Source organism: Rattus norvegicus, chromosome 7 (genome assembly GCF_021556685.1).
Source record: "Rattus norvegicus strain SHRSP/BbbUtx chromosome 7, alternate assembly SHRSP_T2T, whole genome shotgun sequence".
NCBI lineage: Eukaryota > Metazoa > Chordata > Mammalia > Rodentia > Muridae > Rattus > Rattus norvegicus.
In genome coordinates, this window is record NC_141540.1 from 97,448,268 (window position 1) to 97,466,544 (window position 18,277).

The 18,277-nt window shown below is 39.3% G+C and overlaps 1 long non-coding RNA gene across 1 annotated transcript in view; it reads right to left on the reverse strand.

Annotated features, from left to right (window-relative positions):
• Positions 1-633: 633 nt before the first annotated feature.
• LOC134479730 (uncharacterized) overlaps positions 634-18,277 on the reverse strand; it is a 300,591-nt gene continuing 282,947 nt past the window's right edge. The window contains exons 4-6 of the long non-coding RNA XR_015625520.1: positions 3,544-3,646; positions 2,634-2,737; positions 634-1,722 (exon numbers count right to left, since the gene is read on the reverse strand). This is a non-coding gene — a long non-coding RNA (uncharacterized LOC134479730). The remainder of the gene's footprint in view (positions 1,723-2,633; positions 2,738-3,543; positions 3,647-18,277) is intronic.

Sequence of the window (18,277 nt, forward strand, 5' to 3'; positions counted from 1 at the left end):
TTCTCAACCTTTAAAGGTGCTCAGGTCATCTTATAGAAGTCTCTATGAAATAATAGATTGCATATTGTAGGATGCATGTGAGGATGAATGTTATTTTCTAGGCATGACACAATTCCTGTTAAATGCAATAATACCTCTCTTCTTTTAATACAAGCTTCCTGGCAAAATTCTTGCTGGAATTCTGGCAAACCAAGGAATTTCAGAGCAAAGAAACAGACATTATATCACTCTGCCATTCAGCTGATTGTTGGCATCACCTGGTTGTGTGATTATAGCACAGACCTTGCATATTTTAGCAAGAGATGATTTGCTTAGGATAGAGAAACCATTAAATAGAAGTTGCCCTATCTAACAGTCTAAGTTACTGATTTAAGTGTTTGAATTAGAGCTTAAGCAGTAACATATTTGAAATCTCTTCATGGAATTCTACTCTACAACCAAGTTCAAGAACAGGACTATTGAGCTCTGAGAACACTGAATACCTATATGAGATCAGCATGGACTGAAAATCTAAGGTCGCCACTCAGTATTTGTTTCCTGGTACGTTCTGAACTGAATAGTGCCATTGAAACCATACTTTGAGACTGTCTACAAAGACTAGGAAGAGAGTGAAACCCAGTCTATTTATTTTTTCCTCTCTTTTATTGGATTTTTAAACTTACATTTTAAATGTTATCCCTTTCCCAGTTTCCCCTCCAGAAACCCACCATTCCATCTCCCCTCCCCCTGCTTTTATGAGCCTGTTCCCTTACCCACACATCCACTTTCTCCCAGCTCCTCACCCTGACATTCGCCTGCACTGGGGCATCAAGTCTTGACAGGACCAAGGGCCTCTCCTCCCATTGATGCCTGACACTGCTATCCTCTCCTACATATGCAGCTGGAGTCATAGGTTCATCTCTGAATACTCTTGGGATGGTGGTTTAGTCTCTAGGAGCTCTGGGAAGGTCTGGTTGGTTGATATTGTTGTTTTTTCTATAGGGTTGCAAACCCCTTCAGCTACATCGGTCTTTAACTCCTCCACTGGGGACCCCGTTCTCAGTCCAAAGGTTGGCTGTGAGCATTCGTCTCTGTATTAGTCATGCATGCTCTGGCAAAATCTCTCAGGAGACAGCTATATCAGGCTCCTGTCAGCATGCACTTTTTTGCATCTGCAATACTGTCTGGGTTAGGTGTCTGTATATGGGATGAATCTCCCAAGTGGGACAGTCTCTAGATGACCTTTCCTTCAGATTCTGCTCCACACTTTTTCTCTATATTTCCTCCATTGAGTATTCTAAGGTCCGAAGCATCCACACTTTGGTCTTGCTTCTTGAGCTTCATGTGGTTTGTGAATTGTATCTTGGGTATTTTGAGATTTGGGCTAATATTAGCTTATTAGTGAGTGCATACCAAGTATATTCTTTTGTAATTGGGTTACCTCACTCAGGATATTTTCGAGTTCCATCCATCTGCCTTTGAATTTCATGAAGTCATTGTTTTCAATAGCTGAGTAGTACTCCATTGTGTAGATATACCACATTTTCTTTACCCATTCCTCTATTGAAGGACATCTGGGTTCTTTCCAGCTTCTGGCTATATAAATAAGGCTGCTATGAACATAGTGGAGCTTGTGTCCTTGATATATGTTGGAGCATTTTTTGGGTATATGCCCAGTAGTGGTATAGTCGAGTCTTCAGGTAGTACTATGTCCAATTTTCTGAGGAACCTTCAAACTGATTTCTAGAGTAGTTGCATAAATTGCAAAGGAAGAAGTCAAAATATCACTATTTGTAGATGACAGTATTCTTAAGTGACCCCAACAATTCCACCAGAGAACTTCTAAACCTGATAACTTCATTAAAGTGGATGGATAAAAAATTAACTGAAACAAGTCAGTAGCCTTCCTCTACTCAAAGGATAAGGAGGCTGAGAAAGAAATTAGGGAAACAACACCCTTCACAATAGTCACAAATAATATAAAAGACCTCGGTGTAACTCTAACCAAGCAAGTGAAAGGTCTGTATGACAAGAACTTCAAGTCTCTGAAGAAAGAAATTGAAGATCTTGGAAGATTGAAAGATGTCCCATGCTCATGGATTGGCAGGATTAATATAGTAAAAATGGCCATCTTGTCAAAATCAATCTACAGACACAATGTAATCCCACCACAATCCTAAGTCAATTCTTCACAGAGTTAGAAAGAGAAATGTGCAAATTCATTTGGAATAACAAAAAACACAGGAAAAGGAAAACTATCCTCAACTTCTGGGGGAATCACCATACCTAACCTCAAGCCTAGCCTTTGGGAGGAAGAGATTTATATAAGGGAGCTGGGAGCCAGGAAATAGGATGGGAAGAAGTTCTGGGAGAAGGCACACTCATTGAACTGAGTGAGACTGAGTGAGTCCAGATTTAAGAATATTCAGGAGTGCACTTTTCAAAGGCTTCAGTGGAGAATCTGTTTCCTTGTCATTTTCGCCCCCAGAAAGCAGAAACCACCACTGTCTTAGTTTCTTTCTGTTCTCAAAGTCTAACATTCATGACTCTGATTCTATCATTCTCGTTTTACCTTTTAGGATTCTCAAGTTTGACATCTTCATATTTGTAACCAAATTGCATCCATGAGATAAAAGATGACATATTTTACTCACAGCTCGCCAAGATCAGAACACAGATGTCTTGAAGAGAAACGGTATTATTCTATTCATCTGTTTTGAGGAAGTATCTCCAGAAATATTGTACTCAACTTTTACTCCTTTAATAAGAACAAAACAGGATGATGAAATACATGCAAGGCAATAATTGGAGTTATTTAAGATATTTACAGAATAATTTATATTAGTATCATTACTGCATTTCCATGCAATCAAGGTATCCTCCCAATCTTAGTTTTTCTCCTAGAATTTTGCAAAAAAAAATGCTGTACACATCCCAATTCTTGAGTATTACTTACATAGATCATTAACATTTAACAAGTTCAAGTTGACTTCTGCCACTGGTATTCCTTGACTTTGAATTTTATTCTGAGCAACCTGCCTTGCTAGAAGAGTAACATATTCTGAGACCACCAGATTCCAGGCCCTGTCTAGGCCCATCATATCCAAATTTCTGGAAGAAACTTCAATTATTCAAATGTCTATGTATTTTTAAGGTATACACTCAGGCCTGTTAGTGACAATTCAAGTCACTCTGATTATACTATCAAGTTTTTGCTTTTTTCAGCTCTTCTTCTCAGTGTCTTAAAAGAGAGAGGAAAGCCACATGATGCTCTGTTTCATGGAGAATCTCTCACAGTTCATAGCCAGAGCAGCAACACAGCAGTCATTAGGCATCAGCTCACTAAAATGTGTAAATTTTTTATACTAATGGTATCTTGATGCTAGAACCTCAGTGTCAACAGAGGCAGTGGTGACAGTGTGTAGGAGTAGGGAGCCTGGGTCTGTGAATGTTCAAGATTTCTTCTTGTTCTCTATAGAAATACCAGAGGATGACTCTGAGCATGGAGCACTCACTGACTGATAAAACACAGGAGGAGCATTATATGAAATGTATGTGTCTCACCTTGAAATGACTTTTCACCAAACCAAACCAGAAAGTAGAACCTCCCCAGTTCATCCTTCAGAGTGTTTTGTTCACACAGTGGTCTTCTGGTTGCTGCTTTTTCCTGGAATCAATGGTATATTGAAGTGACAGGAGTACTGTTCCATACCAAGCTGAAGATAAGCTATTTTTTTGTCCTTTATTATAGTATTTGCTTATGTCTTCTGCTTTGGCTCTCAAAGACACCTTGTTAATACTTTTGTCAACAGAGCATGCTTACTTTTACCTGGCTGGAGTTTTTCCTCTCCTACAACTGACATTTAATATGCTGTACACACTTCACTTATTATAAGATTTTCTGTGTTACAATGATGTAAAATGGGAATGGAAACATCAACCACTTTTATACTTTTGGTTTGATTTTATTCTAAGTATCTGTAATACTGCCTAGACTATAATAGGTGATCTAAAAGTATTTATTGGATGAATGACTTTCATGTCTAGAAGAACCTTATCACAGAGGTACATCGCTTAACCTACTTACAAAACTTGAACACTGAACCTGTGGAAGTTAATTGCTTATGATGCTTAGTTTTTCCTGCTGCCTAGACAGGATTTAGGCTTATGGGATGTCCTGCTCCCATAATACCAGAGACATTTCTAAAGATGATTAATTGAAAGGGCAAGACACACTTTCTTTTTTTTTTTAAAGACACACTTTCAAAGCAAGTGGCACCTTCTAAATAATAGCCTGGATACAAAGTGGTCTGAGAAACATCAGTTTGCCTGCCTGCTTAACTCTCCTGCCCCTAGACCCTGCATGGATATGTCTGTAGCCATTGTTGCCAACTTTCTCTGATGATGTCACATTCTCTGATGATGTCATATCCTCTGATGATGTCAGGACACAGTTTCTTGGTTCTCTAATAAGGACTATCCATGGAGAATTCCTGGATTTCAGTATCATGCTGGTATTGAACAAGCATTCAGGTTCACAGGATAAGCATCCAGAGGCCCTTTTCCTCTCCAGTATACAGATGACGATGGTAGCCTATAACCCCTGTCATGTAAGTTAATCTAATACACTTCTTTTCATAACATTATAGAATATTTTCTAATTTCCTTTTTAAAACACACAAACAAACATGAGAAAGAAAACATCCTATGTTTGTACACACACACACACACACACACACACACACACACACACACACACACACACAGAGGCACACATTCAATCAATCCTGTTCTTTTGTGAAACCTGAAAGAAGAGGTATACAATTAGGAAATTGGCCAAAGATGATTTTGAATGAAATCTCTCAACTCATACTTTGTCTACTATTTCATAGTGATTCTCCTTCCTACCAGCCATCTTGTTGAAAATCAACCTCTTTAGAGATGTGTTGTGGGAAGTTTTTCTTCCCAGTGACTTTAGTGAAAGTTTAAATATTGCATCTGATTACTCATGAATGGTTATTTCTTAGTAGAGAAAAGTCCCTCACTGAGATCTTAGCTCAGATGTGAAATGGGAACATCAAACACAAAGAGTTCATGAGCAAGAGTGTAAAACAATGTTTGCTTAAAGAGCTAGAGATTTTCCTCCCTACATAGTAGAAATTCTGACTCAGCAGGTGGGTTTAGGGATTTACCAAGGCTTCCAGGTGTTTCCATGCTTTGTTAATTGAGAAGGGAAATGGCCTAGGGGTATGAAAAGAAGTTTCTAGTGAAATGAATTGACTCATTCAATATTTGGAAACATTTTTATTTAAAGATGAAAGGTGGAAACAACCCAGATGTCCCAGGACAGAAGAATGGATACAGAAAAAATGTGGGTTCATTTACAGAATGGAATACTACTCAGCTATTAAGAATGAGGACATCCTGAGTTTTTCAGATAAATGGATAGAACTAGAAAATATCACCCTGAGTGAGGTAACTCAGACCCAAAAGGACATGCAAGGTACGTACTTACTAATAAGTGGATATTAGCAAAAAAAAGAAAAAAGAAAAGAAAAGAAAGAAAGAGAGAAAGAGAGAGAGAGAGAGAGAGAGAGAAAGAAAGAAAGAAAGAAAGAAAGAAAGGAAGGAAGAAAGAAAGAACGAACAGAATTCCCAAGATAGAGTCCACAGAACTCAGAAAGGTCAACAAGCTGAAGGGCCCAAGTCAGGATGCCTCAGTCCCACTTGGGAGAGAAAAGAAAGCAACCACAAGGGGGGAGTGACGGAGGGATGGATGGATAGAGGGACAGAGAGAGGGAGGGAGGGAGGTAGAGACAGGAGAGGGAAAGGGGATGGGGTTGGGGAGAGGGGAACTTGATCTGGTATTGGGGGGGGGACTGAATCCCTGAGGACCAGCAGAAAGAATGGAAACAGGCAACCTCAGGAGGCAGGAGGTTGAGAGGACCCTTCAGAATGTACCAGAGACCTGGGAGGTGAGAGGCTTTCAGGACTCAAAGAGATGTACCTAGATGAAATGCCCTACAGTGGGGAGAAGGAACTTGTAGAGCCCACCCCCAGCAGAAAGACAAGGCATCAAGTGAGGGATGGGGTTGCTATTCTACACTCAAAACTCTGGTCCATATTTGTTCCTGTCTGAAAGAACTGAAGGGATGGAAATGGAGACGAGAATGAGGAAAAGAAGGTTCAGCAGCAGATCTAAAGTGTGTTCCAGCTCAAGGGGAGGACCCACGACCTGACACCATTACTGAGGCTATAGATCACTCACAAAATGGGACCTATCATGACTGCTCTCCAAAAGACATAACAAGCAGCTAAAAGAATCATATGCAGATATTTGTACCCAATCAATGACGGAAGATACTGACCCCTGTTGTTGAATTAGGGGAAAGCTGGAGGAAGCTAAGGAGGAAGGCCAACCTGTAGGAAGATCAGCAGTCTGAATTAACCTGGACCCCTGAGATCTTTCAACACTGGAGCACCAACAAGGCAGCATGCACCAGCTGATATGAGGCCAACAACACAGATACAGCAGAGGACTCCCTAGTCTGGGTTTAATCAGAGAAGATGCACCTAACCCTCAAGAGACTGGAGGTCCCAGGGAGTTTAGAGGTCTGGTCGGGTGGGTGGGGTGGGGACACCCTAGTGGAGATGGAGCAGGGCAGGGAGGAGATATGGGATGTGGAACAGTTGGAGGGTAATCAAATCTGTAGTGTAATAAAAAAATATGCAAGGTATGATCTTTTGGAACCCAAAGAAGCACATTAGGATTTGATTTTCACACAAGTATATTTGAGATGTCTGCATGATTGAAAAACAAGGTTTTGCTAAAAGTGTATTGATTTCTCAATTTACATAAAATATTTATTTATTTATTTATTTATTTATTTATTTATTTATTTGGTTGGTTGGTTGGTTGGTTGGTTGGTTTTTCAAGACATGCTTTCTCTATGTAACAGTCCTGGATTTCCTGGGACTAGCTTTGTAGTTGGCCTCAACTTGGCCTCAAACATACCGAGATCCTCTGCCTCTGCCTCCTGAGTGTTGGGATTAAAGTTATTTGGATGATATTTTTAATTTTTATGGTAGTGTATGCACATGCATATGTGCCTAGGGAATCTAGAATATATAGTTGGATCCAAGAGGACTATAAGCTGCCTGGTACGGATGCTGGGAAATGAACTCATCCTCTAGAAATGCATCAGGTACCCTTAACCTCAAGGCTATCTCTCTACCCTGTTTTCAAATATTTTTTAAATGTTAAGAAATGGCCATTTTTTGGCATGGATTTTGAATTCCCTGACTTGCTTTGTTGAAGATAGATTTTAAAATGGATTTTTGAAGTGAATATTAAAATTCATCCTTTAAATAATGTGTAATTCTATATACGAGCTAGGACTTTATTTGAATATTAAAACTTACTATAAATATTTGTTTATATATATTACATTATATTATACTGTTGTAAATATTTATTTAAGTAAATTTCTTCAGTCTAAGTGTGATTTTACTGTATTATATTTTTAATGACAATGACTAAAATATTTTATAATTATGTAGGATACTTTGAGATAAATACTGATGACATTTGGCTGAAATATTATATTTTATGTTCTCCCGACAAAGCCCTGGTTCCATGGGCAGTGGAGCCTTAGCTACAGCTAAGCTCCTGTACAGCTCCTGAGGGGGACTAGGCTCTTCTCTATGTGTTTCAGGCTGCCAATTGCATTTCTCATCTCCGTGGACTTAGGACATCTTCTGAACCCAGCTCCTTTAACTCTGCTTGTGAAAGACGAAGAATGGTTGTTCACACACATCAACATCTTGTTGCTTTCTCTTGCTGTATGAAGCTCCACTTTATTGTTATACCACATTTTAGTTACCTGTCCGTCAGTGAGTTTGGCATTTAAGTGTTTTCTATTCCTTCGACTTTCAACTGATGACTCTCAAGTACTCTAAGAAATAATTTGAGTAACCTAATTTAAGAAAGAAAAGTGTTATTGCAGTCAATGGTTTTAGAGATCATCCCTCATGATTTCATGTGATTGGTGTGCCTGGCAGAGCAAGACTATATAGTAGGAATATAAAAGGACCATCATTTTTTGATCCTCTCTGGGTAGACCTCCCATCATCTACAATCTTCTCTTGAGGCCTTATACACAGTTCACCATACAGGCAGGGGACAAACCTAGCATATCTGGGAAGAGTAATCTAAACTGTAACAATAGTTACACACAATGTTTGGGTATTTGCTTACATGTTTGTCCTTGGCAACATATTCTCTACTACCAAGACATATACTTTGAATGGGTATATCACACAGCAACTATGTTTAATTATTACAATTAATTTCAGTAAAGTGGTTATGGTAAAAAGTTACAATGATTAAGGTATTTCAGCAACTTTTATCATTTGGAGAAAACCACAAAAGTCAGACAATTTATACAAATTATTGAATATCTTTTCAATAGTTGCTGACTTTCAGTCATAGTTTTACTTCACAAAGTAGAAAACTAAATCACACTGGAACAGGTTGTCTCTCCGCTCACACTGCTCTAGACAGAAAGAGGAAACTTAAACTTGATCTCAGGGTCTCCACCAATCTTCACGAACACACACCTCTTATAACAGTGCAAACCTGTGCAGTGTGGTTGTTTCCTGCATAACTTCATTGGGTTTTTTTTTTGTTTTGTTTTGTTTTTTGTTTTTTTTTTTTTTTTGTTTTTTTTTTTAGCAGGGGTTGGAATTTTGAAGGTTTGAGATTTGGAGTTTTAGAGACTACTTCATTACTAAAGCAATGTGAGGACTTATTCTAGTTAACTCATCAGTTTAATTTGCTTATGTGACTGGACATTCTTATCAAGTAGATAATGAATAGTCCTTAAACGAGAAGTAAAGTAATAATGAAGCTAGAAAGATAATTTGCCAACTGCTAATACAATATCTATTCACAGGCACTATGCATAAATAGCAACACTGAACAAACTGAGCATTCCATTGACCTTTGGGAACATGAACCTAGTTAATAAACACACCTGACTCCATCTCATATGGTAGAGTTAAGTGTTTGACTTCAATATTCTCTGATTTTTTTCAGAGAATTAACATTTCCAGAGTTTTCTTTTTCTTACCATTGAAAATACATGCTATCAAGAGGCAAATCAGACTATTTTTTCAAAGCTATCATTAACAGTTCAGAAATAGACTCAAGACCTATTTATAAGACTAGTGATGAATGGGCCTCCACAGAGAGTAACAGCCATTTGCGTGATAGCACTTCTGGAATTACTGTTCACATGTATAGAATAGAATACCTTAAAATGATAGTGGTAAAATTAAACCAGGTATTAATAACCATATCTAATAATGTTACCACTTGCAGTGGCTTTTATTTGTATATTGTTAAATAAGCAAAAGAGAAAAATGTATTTCAGCATCAAAAAATAATGATACTAGTCAAGATAATGTTAGGAGTGATATTTAAGAAATGGAATAATATTTTCAAGGCTTTCTTTAATTATTCCCTAAAAAGGAACTCTTGCAATGATGATATGACCACTGTGGAAAAACCCGCAGAGAACAGTATGCCATCCTGAGTTAGGACCTCAATAGCTTCAGACCAACCCTTCTCAGCCCATTTTCTCAAATCTAATTTGCAGTAAAATGAACTAACCCGGATGTTGGACTAAGCGTTCCTTGGTTCACTCATGCACATCATTTTAATTTAGTGACTGATTTGTAGCAAAATAGCTCTAATGGTATTGACTACAAGTAAAATTCTTGCTTTCTGGACCTTTGTCATTTGATGGAGAATCCATGCAAAGTAAAAATAACGGATGAAGGGCTAAAAATTTCCTCCCACTCTCAATTATACCCTCACATGAGATTTAATTTTTAACTTTATTTCTCCTAGAGTTGATTACTATCAGCAATGTATCAGCAATGTAGCTATACACTTGGGGAGCACTGAAGTCTGAATGAATCCAACTATGTCTCTCTACAAGGAGTTTCCTCAAAACAGACTTACTAGTTTTTCTTTGCCATGCCTTAGAATATTGCATGACCCATCCTAGGAAGAGTAACCAAAGCAATGAACTGAATGCTACTATGGGGGGGGAGGGGCGGGGGAGGAGGTAATGAACAGGGCCAAGGGGCTGATCACAAGTCGAAGAATAGTGTTTTCTAGAATTATAACCACGATCATAGGCACAGCTATCCATATATAACTCTGCCTTATATCTTCTGGTTCTGTTTGTTCCCTACAATAAAGGGTATTTCTTTAGGGGTATTTACATTTCTGGGTGTGCTATCATTTATGTACCTTAAATAACTGGAGAAAGGTATCAAGGGGAGAAAAAAATCTCATGTAAGAGTTTCCTTACTCATTGCTTCTCAATGAAAACTGTAAAAAGATATGTCTTAGTGTCCCTACAACTATATACATCTTCAGTTTGGGAATTACTTGGATGTCATGTAAATGTCCCATGTGCCAAGTCTTGGGGAAAAACTGGGTAGCTTCATGCTCTCAACAGTGAGGAAATGGAATCTTTGCTCATTGTATGTCTATGAATTAACTGTTCATGGACATTGAAATTATATTTTTTTCAGATTTTGTGATACTTATTAAATCTGGGAACAGAAATGAAATTATCTTCAACTTTTCTTGAGCACAGTGTATATGCTGAACTTCAATCAAATTATTGAAACACATTATAGTCTATGTAACATCTATACTGGATACTTCTTGAGAGAAAAAACAGCTAACTAAATAACAATCAAAAAATTTAAAACAAGGGTGTTTTAAACGGTGTTAACTGAGGTGTTAAAATTTTGCATGTAATAATACAGAATACCTGGTCATGTTTGATTACATAAAAAGAGGAAATTATTTTAACATAAACATATTCATGTGACACTGGGGATGCTTGTACTATGAAGGTTTTTTTATTTTATTTTTTATTTTTTTCATCTTTATTAACTTGACCATTTCTTATTTACATTTCAATTGTGATTCCCTTCCCGGTTTCTGGGCCAACATCCCCTTGACCCCTCCCCTCCCCTTCTATATGGGTGTTCCCCTCCCCATCCTCCCCAATTACCACCCTCCCCCCAACAATCACATTCACTGGGGATTCAGTCTTGGCAGGACCAAGGGCTTCCCCTTCCACTGGTGCTCTTACTAGGCTATCCATTGCCGCGTATATAGTTGGAGCCCAGGGTCAGTCCATGTATAGTCTTTGGGTAGTGGCTTAGTCCTGGAAGCTCTGGTTGGTTGGCACTGTTGTTCATATGGGGTCTCGAGCCCCTTGAAGCTCTTCCAGTCCTTTCTCTGATTCTTTCAACGAGGGTCCCGTTCTCAGTTCAGTGGTTTAATGACGGCATTCGCCTCTGTATTTGCTGTATTCTGGCCGTGTCTCTCAGGAGAGATCTACATCCGGTTCCTGTCTGCCTGCACTTCTTTGCTTCATCCATCTTATCTAGTTTGGTGGCTGTATATGTATGGGCCACATGTGGGGCAGGCTCTGAATGGGTGTTCCTTCTGCCTCTGTTTTAATCTTTGCCTCCTTATTCCCTGCCAAGGATATTCTTGTTCCCCTTTTAAAGAAAGAGTGAAGCATTCGCATTTTGGTCATCCCTCTTGAGTTTCATGTGTTCTGTGCATCTAGGGCAATTCAAGCATTTGGGCTAATAACCACTTATCAATGAGTGCATACCATGTGTGTTTTTCTGTGATTGGGTTACCTCACTCAGGATGATATTTTCCAGTTCCATCCATTTGCCTATGAATTTTATAAAGTCATTGTTTTTGATAGCTGAGTAATATTCCATTGTGTAGATGTACCACATTTTCTGTATCCATTCCTCTGTTGAAGGGCATCTGGGTTCTTTCCAGCTTCTGGCTATTATAAATAAGGCTGTTATGAACATAGTGGAGCATGTGTCTTTGTTATATGTTGGGGAGTCTTTTGGGTATATGCCCAAGAGAGGTCTAGCTGGGTCCTCAGGTAGTTCAATGTCCAACTTTCTGAGGAACCTCCAGACTGGTTTCCAGAATGGTTGTACCAGTCTGCAATCCCACCAACAATGGAGGAGTGTTCCTCTTTCTCCACATCTTCGGCAGCATTTGCTGTCACCTGAGTTTTTGGTCTTAGCCATTCTCACTGGTGTGAGGTGAAATCTCAGGGTTGTTTTGATTTGCATTTCCCTTATGACTAAAGATGTTGAACATTTCTTTAGGTGTTTCTCCGCCATTCAGCATTCCTCAGCTGTGAATTCTTTGTTTAGCTCTGAACCCCATTTTTTTTATTAACTTGAGTATTTTTTATATACATTTCGAGTGTTATTCCCTTTCCCGGTATCCGGGCAAACATCCCCCTCCCCCCTCCCCTTCCTTATGGGTGTTCCCCTCCCAACCCTCCCCCCATTGCCGCCCTCCCCCCACCAGTCTAGTTCACTGGGGGTTCAGTCTTAGCAGGACCCAGGGCTTCCCCTTCCACTGGTGCTCTTACTAGGATATTCATTGCTACCTATGAGGTCAGAGTCCAGGGTCAGTCCATGCATAGTCTTTAGTTAGTGGCTTAGTCCCTGGAAGCTCTGGTTGCTTGGCATTGTTGTACATATGGGGTCTTGAGCCCCTTCAAGCTCTTCCAGTTCTTTCTCTGATTCCTTCAACGGGGGTTCTATTCTCAGTTCAGTGGTATGCTGCTGGTATTCGCCTCTGTATTTGCTGTATTCTGGCTGTGTCTCTCAGGAGCGATCTACATCCGGCTCCTGTCGGTCTGCACTTCTTTGCTTCATCCATCTTGTCTAATTGGGTGGCTGTATATGTATGGGCCACATGTGGGGCAGGCTCTGAATGGGTGTTCCTTCAGTCTCTGTTTTAATCTTTGCCTCTCTCTTCCCTGCCAAGGGTATTCTTGTTCCCCTTTTGAAGAAGGAGTGAAGCATTCACGTTTTGAACATCCGTCTTGAGTTTCATTTGTTCTAGGCATCTAGGGTAATTCAAGCATTTGGGCTAATAGCCACTTATCAATGAGTGCATACCATGTATGTCTTTCTGTGATTGGGTTAGCTCACTCAGGATGATGTTTTCCAGTTCCAACCATTTGCCTACGAATTTCATAAAGCCGTTGTTTTTGATAGCTGAGTAATATTCCATTGTGTCGATGTACCACATTTTCTGTATCCATTCCTCTGTTGAAGGGCATCTGGGTTCTTTCCAGCTTCTGGCTATTATAAATAAGGCTGCAATGAACATAGTGCAGCACGTGTCTTTTTTATATGTTGGGGCATCTTTTGGGTATATGCCCAAGAGAGGTATAGCTGGATCCTCAGGCAGTTCAATGTCCAATTTTCTGAGCATCCTCCAGACTGATTTCCAGAATGGTTGTACCAGTTTGCAACCCCACCAACAATGGAGGAGTCTGAACCCCATTTTTAATAGGGTTATTTGTCTCCCTGCCATCTAACTTCTTGAGTTCTTTGTATATTTTGGATATAAGCCCTCTATCTGTTGTAGGATTGGTAAAGATTGAACTCAAGTTTCATTGGGCACCTTGTGGTTAATCTGAAAGATTTATAAAAAAAATCAATCACTTATTACATTTCCATTGTGTTTTCTTTACATTTATTTATATATTTAGTGTGGCAGTGATATGTAGATTAGAGAAAGGTTTTTGAGAACCTGTCCTTTCCTTTGATCATTTGTGACCTGTACATCAAACTCAGTTATTCAGTCTTGGCTACAAGCACCTTTTTCCTACTGAGCCATGCTGCTAAGTCTCACTTAATTTTTTAATATCAACAGAGTTTTTAGCCATCTTTCCTACTTTCAACCTTTTTGAACCTGGTTAGGCTAATTTAATTTCAGTCTCTGAAGGTACAGAATTGAGGGAAGCCAAGGCTCTTCTGTCTGGGAGTTGGGGCTGGTTCAGGCAAGATGATTGGGTTTGCATGGACTTCATTTACCATGAGTTTAAAAGACACTGTGGCTCCTGGAAGTGGTGCAAGGCTGAAATCTGCTGTAGGACCCACTAATATGCATTTTATCTCTTTGGCAAAGTTTTGCTGCACAAGAAGTCTTTGTAGGCAAAAACCATCTGTCTTAGGTTTTTATTGCTGTGAATGAATAAAATGAGGTCATGCCTGCTCTAAGGTAATGGTTGAGGAAAGGTTTTGTTATAGATATCACAGAAAGAATAGCTAGAGGCATCTGAAATAGTCCAGACTGGAACATGGCTTGCAGACAAAACTGGGGCATGAGAAGAGAGAGAGAAAGTAGGGGAAACAAGAGGAACCAGGAGCCAAGAGACCAAGAGAGCACATAGACAAAATATGCTGACTTATATTGAGGGGAACAGAAGTAGAAGCTCAACCCCTGGGCTGGAGAGGTTTAGGGTAGGGAGGCAGGGTGAGAAATGCTGGGAGAAGTCATGGGTACTGAATGAGACTTGTCCCAGTTTTCTTGAAGCCTAAGAACAAAGAGAAGCCATGAGTACAGCAATTCTTATAAAGGATTGCATTTAATTGGGGTTTTCTTATAGGTTCAGAATGTTAGTGCATTGCTATCATGGCAGAAAGTATGGTAGCATGCAGGAGTCATGGTGCTAGAGGGGTAGTTGAGAGTTGTATGTCCACTACTTCAGGAAGAGAAGAGAGCCACTGGACCTGGCTGTGATTCTTGAAATCTCAAAGTCTACTTCAAGTGACACACTTCTTCCAACAAGGCCACACATATTACAAGGCTATATCTCAGACTAGTTTTGCTTCTTTGTGACAAAGCATTCACATTTAAGAATCTATAGGCCTTAGATGAAATGCCCTATAGTGGGGAGAGGGAACTTCTAGAGCCCACCTCCAGCAGAAAGACAGGGCATCCAATGGAGGGATGGGTTTGCCATCCCATAGTGAAAAACTCTGACCCAGAATTGTTTCCATCTGAAAGAACTGCAGGAACAAAACTGAAGAAGAGGCTAAGGAAAAGGAGTGCCAGTGACAATCCCAACTACTGATCCACAAGGCCTGACACTGTGGCTATGGTGTGCTCACAAAAGGGAGCCTATCATGACTGCCCTCCGAAAGACCCAACAAGCAGCTGAAAGAGTCAGATGGAGATATTTACACCTAACCAATGGACAGACATAGAGATACAGAGTTATAAAGACAGAGATTTAACTGACTTTCCTAATTCAACCCCTGCGGTTGAATTAGGGGAAAGCTGGAAGAAGTTGAGGAGGAAGATGACCCTATAAGTAGACCAGCATTCTCAATTTAACATGAAATCCTGAGATCTCTCACACACTGAGCCACCAACCAAGCAGCATATAGCAGCTGATATGAGGCCCCAACATATATACAGCAGAGGACTGCAGGGTCTGGACTCAGCCAGAGATGCAACTAACCCTCAAGAGACTGGAGGCCCCAGGGAGTGTGGATGGGGATTGGGGACATCCTCATGGAGACAGGGGTTGGGGAAGGAGGTATGGGATGTGGAACAATCAAAGGGTGGACCAGGATGGGGATATGGTCTGCACTTTAAAAAAAAAGAAAGATTAAATTTAAAAAATGAGTCTATGGTGGCCACTATTATTCAACCACTATACCATCCAAAGACAGCATTGGAAAGAATCTGACATCAGTTCAGGAAAGTCAGTTAAATCTCTGTCTTTATAACTCTGTATCTCCTTGTCTGTCTATTTCTCTGCCTGCCATCATATATATATATATATATATATATATATATATATATATATATATATATATATATGTGTGTGTGTGTGTGTGTGTGTGTGTGTGTGTGTGTGTGTGTGTGTGTGTGTATTTCCCTCTCTTTTTCTGTCTCTCCTCTCTTTCTGTCTTTCTGTTTCTTTCATTTTCTTTCTTAATTAGATCTGTCATCACACTTCTTATTCTCACACAAAACTAACTTGAAAGTTGAATATACTAAATGCCATATTAATGATTTAGTATTATAAGTCATTTTCCGTCTTTGAAGAGTTCTTAACCAGGAAGAAGTGGAATTAAAGAGTTAGTAGAAAGGCTTACATAAGCGTGGTCCGATGGAGATGAGAAGATAAAAGAGGAGCTTGCCAAACAGGGTAGTAGCAGTAAGAAGATCTGGGTCACTAAGGAAAGACACCGTGTAACACCTGGGCAGAAGAACAACTGCAAATGAAAACTATGAAGTGACACTGATTGATTGACAGCAAGGGGAATGATGTCCTGTATTCAGTGTGTTCATTGGAATTCTCATTAAGTGGAAATTACTGTGAGTGGAGAGAATTGATCTGGCTCCACTCAAAATGTAGAAAATGTTTAAAGAATCTACAGTTCAGAGGAATTGAAGAGACAGAATTGGTAGCTTGTTGACATCCACTAGAGCTTTTTGGTTTCATCCTTTGATTATTTTGAGGTTAGTATAACTATTGCCAGAAACTGAGTGACTTCCTCTTTGGATTTAGTTCCTATTTATGTTGCTGAATAAACATCTAGTTTTAAAAGAACAGCCATTAATAATGTGTCCATTGGTATGTCCTGCCAAACCTCTATATTTTTTTCAACTATGGGTTAATATGTATGGCAGTCACTACTAAGCTCTTAATGGCTATTTATTTATTCCTGAAACATGTTCACTTGAATGTTTTCATTGACTATCTAGTCACTTATTAGTCATTCGTTTACCACTGCACACATTGGTGGAACTGTTAAATGCACCATTTTGTTGAGCTCTTGGAGAAGAGTCACGGTGACAAGAAGCATATTGTTTGGAATTCCTTAGAAGCACATCCCAATAGTATTGATTCTGTTTATTCAAGACCCCAAACAAATCAAGTCATCTACAGACAGAAAAAGGTGAGTTGAAAGACTCACTTGGAAACAAAAGTACTAGGAGAACAATTGTCTTTTTTCAGAACCCACTTAGAAAACGAATAGTTGGGGGGAGGGGGACAATGGGGGGAGGGTGGTGAGGGGAACACCGATAAGAAAGGGGAGGGGGGAGGGGGATGTTTGCCCGGAAACTGGGAAAGGGAATAACACTCGAAATGTATATAAGAAATACTCAAGTTAATAATAATAAAAATAAAATAAAATAAAATAAAATATGGAAGATAACCACAAAAAAAAAGAAAGAAAACGAATAGTAGCTAAATAACTGGGAGTTTAGTAATTCGGAAGACTGTAAATCTAATACTGTTCCAGGGGACTGTGATTTAGAATGGTTAATGGTGGAGCTTTGTGATAATTCAGTACGAAATGTTCTTTGCTAGATGCTATATAAAAAAATAGGGAATTGGCACACTTTGCCACACCCTACAAGTCTGCCTGCATCCCGGGAGGTCTGCTCTTACCCAAGACAGAGAGCTCTGCCTGCCTCAAGGAGGCCTGATCAAACACTGGACACAGAGCTCCACCTACCTCCCAGGAAGCCTGCTCCAACCTGGAACACACAGGCCAGATAACACTAGAGACAAGCAGATGGCAAAAGGCAAGCACCAGAGCTAATCATCAGAAGCTAATGTGATATGGCACCACTAGAACCCAACTCTCTTACTACAGCAAGCCCTGGGTGTCCTAACATGCCTAAAGAAGAAAATAGTGACTTCAAACTCCAACTCCTGAAGATGCTAGAGGCCTTTAAAGAGGAGATAAATAAATTCCTTAAAGAAATATAGGAAAACACAAACAAACAGATAGAAGCACTTAAAGATGAAACAAATAAATCTTGTAAGGAAATATAGGAAAATAAAATCAAACGGGTGAAGGAAATGAATAAAATGATCCAAGTGCTAAAAATAGAAATAGAAGCAATAAAGAAAATACAAATGGAGGCAATCTTGGAGATGGAAAACCTGGGAAACAGGACAGAAACTATAAATGCAAGCATCATAACCAAATACAAGAGATTGAAGAAAGAATCTCAGGCATAGAAGATACTATAGAAGAAATTGATACATCAGTTAAAGGAAATGCCAAATGTAAAATTTTCCTAACTCAAAACATCCAAGAAATGTGGGACACTTTGAAATGACTAAACTGAAGAATAATAAGAACCGAAGAGGGTTAAGATTCCCAACACAAAGGGCCAGAAATCATCTTCAACAAAATCATAGAAGAAAACTTTTCTAACCTAAAGAAAGAGATGTCTATAAGCATACAAGGTGCTTACAGAACATTAAATAGATTGGACCAGATACTAATCAAAACATTTAATGTATACAACAATTATATAGTAATAAGTAAAAAGCTGTAAGGAAGGCCAAGTAACAGACCCATCAAAATTACACCTGACTTCTTGACA